Source organism: Drosophila arizonae, chromosome 5, assembly GCF_054131065.1.
Source record: "Drosophila arizonae isolate 15081-1271.41 chromosome 5, UAZ_ARI_1.0, whole genome shotgun sequence".
Lineage (NCBI taxonomy): Eukaryota > Metazoa > Arthropoda > Insecta > Diptera > Drosophilidae > Drosophila > Drosophila arizonae.
In genome coordinates this window covers 17,073,301-17,085,929 of record NC_142925.1, presented here as the reverse complement: position 1 = coordinate 17,085,929, position 12,629 = coordinate 17,073,301, and the positions used below count along the sequence as shown (strand labels likewise).

Below are 12,629 nucleotides of genomic sequence, written 5' to 3'. Positions count from 1 at the left end.
ACTATGCCTGCAATTGGTATAGGATGTTGGTGTATTCAAATCAGTTTTCTTTATTATTTATATAAAGATTGTTATCATGAGATCAAAAGAAATAAATAAAAAATTAATTTAAATTCTTTTTGAAGCTAATTTTTATTCCTGTTGCAAATATAACAAATGGGGCATTTCATTAAAAATTAAATATCAACGTTTAAAATTTATTTCCAAAGCTCGCAATTATTTCGCGGACTAGCCCGTAACCCACTGAATGGCTGGCAAATCCGTGCCATAAATTAAAATGTCAAAGCCACGGCTAAGCCTTCGAGCAGTAAGTCCTTTTCTCATTGTTCCCCTTGCATTCGCTTGTGCGTTTAAGGACTCCGCTCTGTGTGGGTTTGCCCAGAGGTCAGAGGACAAAGGGCAGATAGTTAATAGCATTATTGTGATTATGAATGCACTTAATTTATGCCACCTTCGAAATGGAATTTGAAATGAGCTTCATGCGTTCGCTTTCTGTTTCAATGCAATGCTGCATGCAAATGCACACAGAGAAATTATAATGGAATTATTTTTTATTGATTTACATTTTTATATGAATTTAAGAACAACTGTTTGAGATAACTTGAATTTGAATATATATAATTTAAACATAAATGATTTATTAAATTTATTCTCATATATATTTATCTAAGTGTAACACATATTAAATACATTTTAATAGGTAAAGTATCCCAGTATTTATAAATATATTTTAATCTCTTATATATTATATATTTATATTTCTCTCAGTGTATATTTGATTTCAAGGTCCCGCCAATATATCACAAGTCAATTTCCCATGTCCATAAATCAATACGAGCCAGTTGGTTACTTCAATTTGTGTGGAGCGCGCAGGAAGCAGCTGCATTCCTGAAGCCGATCCATACAATATGTATGTAAGGGTATATAGACTCTTGTTATGCTCACAATGCTGGCACTATCTATCCATTTGTCTGGCAAGTTTCCGTTTGACAATTATAAATTGTAAGCTGCGTTGCTCCGTTCCTGCTCCTGCTCCAGCTCCTGCTCCTGTTCCTGCTCCTGCTGATGCTGTGACATAATCGCGATGATTCCTGAACTGACTTGGGGCAAGTGCGATTCATATTTTGTGAGCTGTCTGCCGGCTACCGGACTACGGTCTGGACATGATGAATGATGCTCAACGATGCAGCTGCAATGCGCCACTGATTGAGTTATTGGCAAAGGCAGCAGAGTGAGAGGGAGACAGAGCCACAGATAGAGGAGCCCGAGTGTGGGAACATGCAAATATGATAACAACACCTACAACATGCCACAGAGTTGTTCGCGCTGCCTGGCCAAGCATGCCACAGTGCATGCCACAGAGCACCTTTCGACTCGTGCAGTCTTATTGTGTTCGACACTAAACAAGAACAAGGTCCAACTTATCCCTGTTCGGGCAACGATCCGTGCATGTTGTCCGGCCAGGCCCAAGCCCAGGCCTATTGTTTGTCCAGACTCGGAGCATGTTCGTTAAGTGGAACTGGAGTGCAGTGCAGTGCGGCACACAGGCACTGGCTGTCCGTAATTACCAGCAGACTGCCGACTGCAGGCTGCAAGGACATGCCAAGGATGTGAGTCGTCCGAGTAAATAAAACTGTGCAGACAATTAAGTTTGTTTTTGCTTCGCATATTTTCCTTACCATCCAAGCCAAGCAATTTAACGTTACGTTTATGTATATCTGTCTATCTGGCCTACCCCGGCGTAGGTGTTGAGATCTGGCCCAAGAAATAGCACTAATTGATGCTAAAAGGTTTTTGTGTTGGTCAACTTTGAGTTTTATTTGCTTGACTTTCTCGTTGAGTAATTTGATTTCATGTCGAAAAAGCCTACCAAATCTTGTCTAATTGAAAATGCCAGATAAGCAAAATTTGTGAATTTATTAAATATGAAATATCGAAATTTATTTGAATAGACAAGAGATTAGCATAAAAGGTTTTTATTGTATTTTAATTTAAGAGTGTTTTATGATTACTTTAAATTGATCTTGATTTTATATATTTATTTTTTTATGCTTTAGCTGTAATATATAAATAAACTATATTATATTGATATATACAAAATTTGTTGCAATATATAAATTATCGTGTCACGAATATAATGTGATTTGATATTGTGATAGACAACATAACGTCTTATTATTAGAGTATTGTAGGAGTTATTACTCGAGTTGGCAGCACTCGTCTTAGTTTACTCAAATTGGCACCTTGCGAGAGTGAGACAAATAGAGCTGTTGATGAAAATAGTCCAAGCGGTCACTGAGAGAGAGAGAGAGAACGAGATGGCAGTAGGCCTCTCATCGAAAAATCAACGTGTTTGTCAGTTGCCTGACAGCGGTACAATATAGAGGAAGCTGTAAATTAACGAGATCGATTTAAAAAGAGAGCAAGCTTATTGCGAAAGTACGGCAGAGTTTATTAAAGAGCGTGGCTTTACTATGGATAGGCAAAATGATCGTTTTGAGCGAGTTAATACTTATATTTATATGGATATTCACGTGTATGTATATGTATGGATATAAAACACAGCAAATTTTTAATCATTCTCGGTTTTCTTTGCAGATTTCCCATACGTAATATACGCGGTGTAGAGTATGGATGCCATTTAGTAATTTATTATTAATCAACTGTTCAGCATTTGTAAAACTGGGATGGAAAAGGATGGTAAGTCGGAGTTTTTATATCTGGTATTATAATCCACACTGAGCTCTCTTTAATTAATAATATGCATATATTCAAGGCAATTGGTTCTGTATTATAATTCTGTCTTTATTTTTATTTACAATTTCAAAGTTTGCGTCTCATCCATTTAATTGTTAATAATTATTTTTTTTTTTATTAAAGTTGGCTACACGCTTTTGCCATTCACTTGCAAATGGGGCTTTAATTAAAAGAGGCGTTGTAACTTTGCAGACATTTACATATATTTATGCTTAATATGTATTTAAGCAGCCACGGCTAACAGCACAATTAACCATTGTGTGGGCTGCCTTAACTATGAAAAAAACTTTGGCCAGAAGCGAAACCACTTAAACTCATTTTAATTCAAGCGGCATACGAACTCGACTTCTTCGGGCAAACATGTATAATTTTATATATATAAGGATATACGCTTGTTTAAAAATTTACCTCTATACATATATGTACATATATGTGTGCGTCTATATATCATGGGGCAGACAGCAGACCCTTTCATATGCTCGCCACTATCCCAACACTTCCGCTGCCGTTACATGCAAACACTTGTAAAATAATTTCATACATTTTTGTTTTGCGCTTCTTTATCTTTTCCCACTCGGCTTTCCTTTTATACACCTTGCTGAGTTACTAGACGAGCGTATGTGTTTGGTTGTGGATGCTCAATTGGGTTCTTCACGCTTGAATGATTTCTAACTATTTTTTATTGAAATAAATGAAATATATAAGTATAAACTATAGCAACTATCCTTAACTCGTATAGTTTTTAGCAGTATATACTTTTAGATTAAATGTAGTATGATATAGATGAAGATCAATATAAATTTTAATAGATCTTGAGGAAATTGTTAATACTACAGATTATTTTAATGCAAGCATGTATTTAATTCTTATAGGTCCACATAGATATGTAGATAGTTGGTTGGATGGACGGTCCAATATATAGAAATACTTATCTATAAATACTTAGAGGACTTTTTGGGCTATTAAGACACGCCTCCTTTTATTTCATACATAGCTTTAAACATAATTTCTGCTTACCTATGTTTGACTTTAAGACTCCTAGTGTACTGCCGTCTCCAAATACGACTTCTTTCCGAGTCTCTTATTTCTAATAATCTTCTCCACATCCACTGAGCATCAATGCTTTGAATGATCATCTCACTCTCACTACGCAATGTCTGGAACTACGTTCTTTCTCTCTTAGTAGTGAGATTATTTTAAGAGTAAGAGCAGAAGTCAAGATATAAACTGGCTCGTATAATGCCTTCAAGTTCTCAGCTTGACGCCAACACTAATGTAACAATATGTAGTATTTTAGTAGTTTCTCGTATGCCTCAAAACAGAGTATGCTGTAGTCGGAATCAACCGAATGCCAACGCACCAACTTGTTGTTTTGCGTATGTCTAGCGCGTCTCAAAGGGTTTCGCACTTTCCTGTGTGTGTGTGCGTGTGTGTGATGTCTGTGTGTGTAGGTGTGTGCAGGGTGTTGGTTGTACGCCCCAAGCAAAGGCTGCATATGAAAATATTTGTTAAACCTTTTGCAATAAAGCAACAATTTATGCGAGTGCTGTGAGTATATGCTAAATGTGTGTGTAGTGTGTGTGTGTGCGTGCGTGTGTAGTATAGTATACATGTGTGTGTGTGTTTGTGTTTCTATGCATTTGTTGTAGTGCGAGGGCACTTTGAGGTCGCGTTGTAAATATTTAAAACTCATTTTGGTATGTTTTAATTTGTGCATTTTATAACTTGGCTGGCAAATGGAAAACTGGCTAAAGAAGCAGCTTCGAGATTTTAATCTGACCAGAGTAGATTATGCTTTAAATAAATGAGAAGTCTTAAGATAAAGGCCAAATGCCATTAACAGTGAAGGCAGCAAAATTGCATTTTATATTAGATTTGATAGAGTGGGAAAAATTTAACAAAATATAATCGATTAATATATCGAAGGCAGTCAAATGCAAGTGAGCAAATGTAAAATATGGAGGATGGAGATAATATGAAATTAAAAGTAATTTATAGGATAGAGCACTGGCTACAGAGCTGTTACGCTTGGACTAGAATAATATGGGGCAGAGTGTTTTATTATGAACTGGCCGATCAGTAGATGCTTGGAGCATTGCTCAGGGCTGCATTTGAATAGGCTGTTATTCCAATTGAGCTTTACTTTGGAATTAAATTTTTAAAAGCTTTTCTTTTAGTTGGATTTTTTTCTTCTTTTTAATCAATTTAAAGGCTCACGTGTACAGATAAACCAATTGAACAGATATATACATATGTATTATACAGGTAAACTTGTATACTAGAATATATAGGTAGATCTTCTTGTTCTCTTGAGACTTTATATATGAACAGAAATATCTAGATCGGTTCGATTGATTCGATTAAGTCCTCTCAAGCGGATCAAAACTCTCTATGCTCTTCGATGCCTCTCAAAGCTTGTGCTGCCGAATACCATATTCATAAAATTCGTCAGCTCTGTGTAACCATTATCAAGAAGCGAGAAGAGAGGTAAAGTAATTGCCCTGCATTCAATTTCCTTTCCAAGACAAGGCAGAGTATGGAGCAATTAATTTATGCAATACTACTAGTTCTTTATTGACACATGTTGCCAATCATATGGTGAGCTTCGTTTCTTATTATTGACTTTGCAACACTGTTGCCACTGCTCAACCGCACTTCACAACACTAATTGTCAGTCGAAGTGGTTGCAATGCTGCTCAAGGCTCGAGCACTCAAGCTGCGCTGCTCATTAAGAATGCGCTCACAATCATAAGCAGGCAGAGACTGACCGCAACAGAAGCGAACCTCAAGAATCACCATAAAGAGGGGTGTATGAAAATAAAAAGGTCTGTCGAAAAAGGTACAGAAATTGAAAACACTTTTAATATTCACTCTTGTAGCTGAATAAATGAGAAGTTGTCGGTGTGGCTGTGGCTGTGGGTGTTCGTGTGGGTGGCTAGAAAATGCAAAGGCGAAACAACAGCAGGAGAAGGGCAACCGCAGGAGCAGCAACAGCAGGAGCAGGAGCAGCAGATAAAAGGGCCTGGCATAACAGCGAAACCAATGAAAGGCACTCAACTGAAGAGGCCAAAAAGTGACTCACAGAGCGAGAGCCACAATGCAAAAAGGATGAACGGAAACGAAAAGATTGACTGCAACTTGTGGCGCCTTTGTAGCAGACTGTTGTTGTTAAGATTGTTGCTGTTGTTGTTGCACTTTTGCGTGGCCAAGTCCAGAGTGTGGCGAGCCCATGCCATTCCCTTTGCCTTTTGCAAACAGCACTCAGCTCACTTCAATGAATACTTTATGGGTTAATAATCGTAAAACCATTCAACAGCAACAGCAGCAGCAGCAGCCACCGCCCCGCCGCCGCCGCCAACCACCTCCACCACCATCAAGGCGGGCAACATCGTTTGGGCCAACTTTTGTGCGCGAAAATTCATAAACAATGTGCATAAAGCGCAAAATGTAGCGCTTCTGCGAGCTGACCCCAAGGGGCAACTTTATAGGTGTGCACTATGTGTGGCTGCGGTGGGGCAAGCAGGCAGGTAAGGGCAGGCAGGTGGGGCAAGTGGGGCCAGTGGAGTGCTGGTTATGCGTTGCTCGTCGATTGCTTGTCGCACTGCGCTGGCAAATTGTGTGCCAGCTGCTGTTGTTGTTGTTGTTGTTGTTGCTGTTGCTGTTAAGAGTGGAGTTTGGCAACAATAGCAAAAGGCAGCTATTGTTGTTGCTGTTGTTGTTGTTGCTATTTTGCATACTGGACAGTTGAATGAGTGGGTGAAGTGGCGGCTGGGTAGATTTGGCGGACAGCTCAATGGGACTTTCAGTTGAGCAACGCTTAGCGCACAGTTTGACGTTGATTTTGTGTTCGAGGTGTTGTCATTGTTGATGTTATTGGGTTGTTGTTGTTGCCGTTTTGTTGTTGTTGCTCCTTTGCGGATTATAAACTTGTACAGCACTTTAATGACTAAAATGGATTAAATGTGTGCCATGTGCAAGGTGGGAAAAGTTCCGTACGTAACAGAATCATTTTACAGGGAATATCATAGAAAGATATTGTATATGGGTTTATCTTGTAACATGACATGGAGAATAGCTTTAATTGAACTATCAATGGGGATAGCAACGCAGGGATATTGTCAGTTGCTAGTTATATATATAGGTAGAGAAAAACGTTGGAATAGGGTAGATATTTTGTACATGTAACTCGGCTCGGCTTATAGAACATTGATTGGGTTTTCAAGTAGTGCTATAGATGGAGGTATGTATATCATAATAAAGGAGTACTGAAAATGAGTAGCTAAAAAAAAATGTAATTCGAGTGTTTATTTAGCAAAATAATTAAGAGATTATGGGACATAAAAGGGCATATTTTGATATACAGATATATATCTATCTATATATGCATATATCTGAACAAATAAAAGTATATATATAGTATAAATAAGCATTAAAAATTAATAAATACATATATATAAAATAGTATATAAATATTTATAAATATATTTCAAAATAGTTTATCTATATATCCATGGTGCTTTTTAAAATGAACTATATTTCTCTGATAATGATTTTGTAAATGTTTCATAATGTATAAATTCATATATATGTACATAAAAGATAAATATCGTTATATAAATATATAAACAACAAAAAATATAGAATTATTATATTATAATAATCATTTGAATAGATAATTAATTAGTTAGCCTAATCATCATTTATATATTTTTAAGAATATTCTTCAAGCGCTAAAATGAAATTTAATAAATATCTTAAATAGATTTATTGTATGCTTGCGGAAAATATTTAATACAATTTTACTTTTTTATTCTTTTACAGATTTCGAATGGAATATCTTAGACAGAAGCGAAGCTGGTTTGTTTTTGTTTAATAATTAAAAACAATGAAGTCAAAAAATACAAAAAACTTGAAAATGAAATAAAAAGATATTGTTTAATAAATATAATGAATATTGGAGTACATTATATATTCCCGATATTTAAGCATAATCCCCAAATATCTCTATCAACTCGCATTCATCTAATCCATGGCAATTTCAAACTGACCCAAACATGACAGTCACTGTGCTGCCCATTTCAAACGTATTTCCAGCGCCCGTCCAGTCCAGTCCAATTGTAACCCCAGTGAGCGAAGCGTAAAAAAGTCATTCGATACACTTCAAAATTTGACCTAGGCACAAGCACCAGCACAGCACAAAAATGCTTCAGCTGAAGAGAGGAGAAAGATATGAAAGCAAAATTGCACACAAATCTTCCATCGTTTAACGTAAATAGAATTTATCAAATTTAATTTCACGCTTCATGCGCTCATTTCGATTTAACTTTTGAGTAGCATAAAAAATAAAAAGTAAAAAAAAATAAAGAAGAGGGCCAATGAATGTCAAAAAATGTGACCAAAAATGACATTTGGCTCTTTGCTCGCCCCCAAGTGTTGGCGCCAATAAATCTAAGGGCAGGAGTTGCAGATAGTAGAGCAGGACTATCCAAGGAGCAGCGTTTGACATAATAATAGTGAATGCCGGAATCGTAGAGTAAAAATCAAATGATGTGGGTTGCCAGTGAAATGGGATGCGAATTGGTTTGGCCAAAGTTATGAAAGCAAATATTTGGGCACATGTGCCAAAAGCGAGAGGCCGGAGCACAGCCCCACTCATATTTTGCATATGCCCTATGCCTATGCGGCTGTAAAAACATGTCAAGAGCCAGATACGAACAACAAGAGGAAGAGGCAGAGGAAGAGGAAGATATGGCAAAGAAAACAAAACATTTTCGTGTCAAGTGTTGTCGAGAAGCTGTTTTTCAGCTTGACTTGCTTTTTGACTAGGGTTACGGCAGCTCCGCAACGTTCCGCTCCTGCCTCCTGCCTCCTGCCGCTCCCACACCCTGCTCGCCTTAGTCATAATCAAAAATGTATTTAATTTGACTTTATTCTGTGCTGTTTAAACTTTTCGGCGGTTCGCCCATACATTTTTGATATATGTGCCGTGCATAGTGATATGGTGTGGAAAATTACTTTGTATTTTAATGAGTTGTCTGTGATTTTGTGAGCCGGGGCTGGCAAGTAGGTCCTGGCAAAGTTGGTCCTCGAGATAAATTGCTGGCAGCTGAGTGGGGCGTGGGCGTAGCCTAATGGGCTGATAGAATGGCCTGATAAGAAGTCAAGTGAAACTATCAGGAATAACAGTAGATTAACAGCTGTAACCATAAATAACATGAAAACGCTGCGCTTGCGGTCGGTGCGTTGACACGCTGTGAAAGCGGCGAAACGTAATAGAGAGAAGGTTTCCTTATAACTGGCATAGGTTATTTTCTGTTCAATAGCGCCTCGAGCACTACACAGTAAATTAAAATTAAAATATTTACACACATTCTTAGCTGAAGATCTCAATTTGCCTGCAAGCGCTGAGCCACAATAGATTAGCCATTTATCTATGGCAGCGATCGGAGCAGCAGTAGTCCAGACTCGCTGCCCTCAGGGCTGGCATTTAATAGTGGCAATGTTTATTAGAAATACGACAAGTTGTAGGCCAGGGGATTTGGCTCACCCGCTCCCTCCCCCTCCCCCTCCCCCACCGCTCTTGGCAACACGTTGCAGGCGACAGTCGCAATTCGCAATTCGCATTGGCAAGCCAAAAAGTTGCCAAGTGCAGCGAGGCGTAGCTTTTTTAATAGAGTCATAACTTGGCCTCAACTAATGGGGGCTCGCCGAGCAACTGAACCAGGCCCGGTCTGGCCCAGCCCAGTTCAGCCCAGCCCGGCCCGGTCCAGACTTTGCTTAGCAATAACATAAAGCCCTCGTTTTTTGCCCCTGCCTCTTCTCTACAGTTTTTTTTTCGTGGGCACGACTTTGGTTACAATTCAATTTGCAGCGGGCGCTTTTCTTTGGACTCTTTTTCTGTAGTGGTCTGTGGCCTTAAAAATTGTGCCTCGCCACCTGGTGTGTCTGTGTTAGTGTCGTAAATGTGTGGAAATTGTGGGGTGTTATGCCTTCCAGTGCTGCAGTGTGTGGCCAAGTGTGGCCAACTCTCGGCTGGGCTGGGCGCTGGCACTGTGTGCTGCAGTGGCTGGGGCTGTTGTTTTATTATCTGGACCTTGGCAGGGGACTCGCATAATTGTCTTGGGCAAAGTGTGTTCGTGTAAAATTTTAATTGCTTTTTAGTGCAAACACTTGGAAAATTTGTAGTTTTCGTTGTCTGACAAGATCCGAGCAACAGGCCAAATGTCAAACATGTTAGCTGACACTGATTGGAAATCGCTGAACATGACAAGCCGCTGTATGACAGGGCATTTATAGCCTAAGCATTGTAGGAAAGTAGAGAAATGTAGTAGAGAAGTAGGAATTGAGCTGGTAGTGGAGTGTGAGAGGTAGATGACAGGTCGGAAGATAGGAAATTGAGGAGTAGAGGTATATAGGAGTAGACGAATAAGTAAGTAGAGGAAATATGTAGATAAATATAAGAAGTATATGAGTAGATGATGAGTATAAGAGGTAGAGAGGAGTATAAGGGATAGACAAGTAGAGGAGGTGGAGAAGGTGAATGTGGATAGCGCTTAGAGTTGAGGATTAGAAAATATTTAGAAGTAGAGGAATAAAGGAAGTAGAGGATATAGAGAAGTGTAAGAAGTACACGAGTAGAGGAGGTAGAGCAATATAAGAAGTAGATGAGTATAATAGGTATATGAGTATATGAGAGTAGAGGTCTTGGAGTATAAGTATAAGAGGTGCAGAAGATATTGCGAAGTAAAGGTATATAAGAGTAATGGAATAAGAGGAAGTAGAGGTGGTACAAAAGTAAAAAATGTACATGAGTAGGACAGGTCGTTGAATTGAGGAGTAGAGGAAATTGAAGATAAGAGGTACATAGGGCCATAGAAATAGAGAAAATAGAGAAATATAAAACCTAGCCGGATAGAGGAAGTGGACGGGGTAAAAGAAGAGATTAGGTTGAGTGGAAGCATATTGAAAATTGAGGAGTTGAAGAGGCAGACAAAAAATACAAGTAGAGCAGTACAGCAGGTTGAGGAAGTAGAGAGGAGGATTATCCATTTGATCTAAGCACTTTAGAAAAGTCAAGCTAATATTTCCCAGTTAATATTTCCCTTCAATCAAGGGCTTAAGGTCTTGCCTTTGACTTTCTGTATCACTCTTCAACTTTAATTAAAGCTTCATAATTCACTGGGCGGCTATTAAATAGTTGCTCCATCAAGCACTTTGTTAAACAAAATCTAACCGACGACCTCGATGCGAGCTGACCGCAACCACAACGACGACCACGCCTCCGGTTTAAATAGGCGACAGTTCACCTTTTTAATGAGGCAAGAAGTTGATGCCACATAACGAGGCCATTATCTGCCATTGTGTGGGTGTTTGGGGCACGCAACTAAAGGGATACGGGACGTGCGACTGACTCTCGCGGTTTAGTGAGTGCTAAGCAACCGGTGAAGACAATGCCGACAAAGCCTTGGCCGAGCTTTATTGTTATTTTAATTAGAAAACTTAGTGGCAGTCGACGGGCGCTGCTTCCATTAAGACTTTAATTGATTTAAGGCCTTGGCCGGTTCGGCAACTGCAACTATGCAGCGCTTTTTACAGCATTGAATATCAGAAATGTTATGATGTATTGCAGCAGCTTATGCACTTGAAAAAAGCAGCAAATGTATGAAATTCTGCTGCGAAAAACAAGGGAAATTCAGACGAACCACAGAAATTTGTTCGTTGCGAGCGAGGCAACCAGAAAAAAACAAGAAATTCCCAAAAGTATGCAACACGCCCGTAACATGTGCAACACCACAACAACAGCCAGGCATTCAAACTTACACACACACACACACACATTCCCATTAGCCAGGTGTTGGTGCGAGTGAAGACGGACTGCAGACGGACGCAGAGCGTGGCAGGAGGATAGAAAGACAAACCGCAAGCTTGGCCAGCTCCCTTTAAAAAGTAGCTTTTTATTTTTGTTCATAGCTCGGAGCTTCCTACACGAAATAGTTTTATAGCTACCCGGCAACGGTCACTCAGTGCGAGGGTAGCAGCAATGGCCAGGGGTGGGGGAGGGAGGCATGCAACGCACTGTGAATACTCTTTGGTTGATATATGATATATGTAACGTAAGTACAGAAAAGAGCTATGAATTTTAAGCTCTTTATTTATTTAAGCTTCAATTTATCTTAATTTAAAATTAGTTAATATCATAACACTTTCGTAATGGTGTTAATTAAAAATTTTATTTCTATTTTATTTTTATTTTTTATAAGTCTTTTTATTATTACTATATAATATTGTGTTTGATTTCAACTTTACATCAATTTTAAAACCTTTTAATGCCTTAATAAATATTTAAATACAGCTTGCGAATTATCTTCAATTTATTCGAGTGCATATACAAATATTTATTAAGTATTAGCTTTATTATTTGTAATTTTAATTTCAATTACTCTTTTTTTTTTTTTATTATTTATTTATTAATTTATACTAAAATCTTTGCAAAAATAGGTTTCTAAAATTATATAAAATATATAATTTATGTAAAAATGCGATTTTTTTTTTAGAATACAGCTTTTATATTCCTGTATAATATTATATTTTGTGATTATTAAACATATAGATATTTTACCTACTTTCAGTTCTTCATAGATTAAAATATATCAATGAATTTATTAACAATTCAATTTCTTTACTTTTTCCATTATTATTAAATTATAAACCTTTAATCAAAACTCATGACTTAGCTAATGTACCCTAAAAAGTGCTGCTAAATCGGTGTTGAGTTTGTTTATGACCAGCTCGTTGGACTGAAACGGATGTGCCTTTAAGTTGTATATCCGTTGGCTAACTGTAAATGTGTGTGCATGTGTGTGTATCGGTGT

General features: G+C 38.0%; 2 long non-coding RNA genes across 2 annotated transcripts; one reads left to right on the top strand and one right to left on the bottom strand.

Moving 5' to 3' along the window:
* Window positions 1-657: 657 nt before the first annotated feature.
* LOC149268586 (uncharacterized) lies at window positions 658-2,085 on the bottom strand. Its single transcript, XR_016270452.1, has 2 exons — window positions 1,680-2,085; window positions 658-1,589 (listed from the first exon to the last, which is right to left on the bottom strand). It is a non-coding gene; the product is annotated as an uncharacterized LOC149268586 (long non-coding RNA).
* A 200-nt stretch (window positions 2,086-2,285) lies between these two features.
* On the top strand, window positions 2,286-8,106 carry LOC108615233 (uncharacterized). Its single transcript, XR_001915934.2, has 4 exons — window positions 2,286-2,536; window positions 2,599-2,700; window positions 7,579-8,025; window positions 8,092-8,106. It is a non-coding gene; the product is annotated as an uncharacterized LOC108615233 (long non-coding RNA).
* Window positions 8,107-12,629: the final 4,523 nt, after the last annotated feature.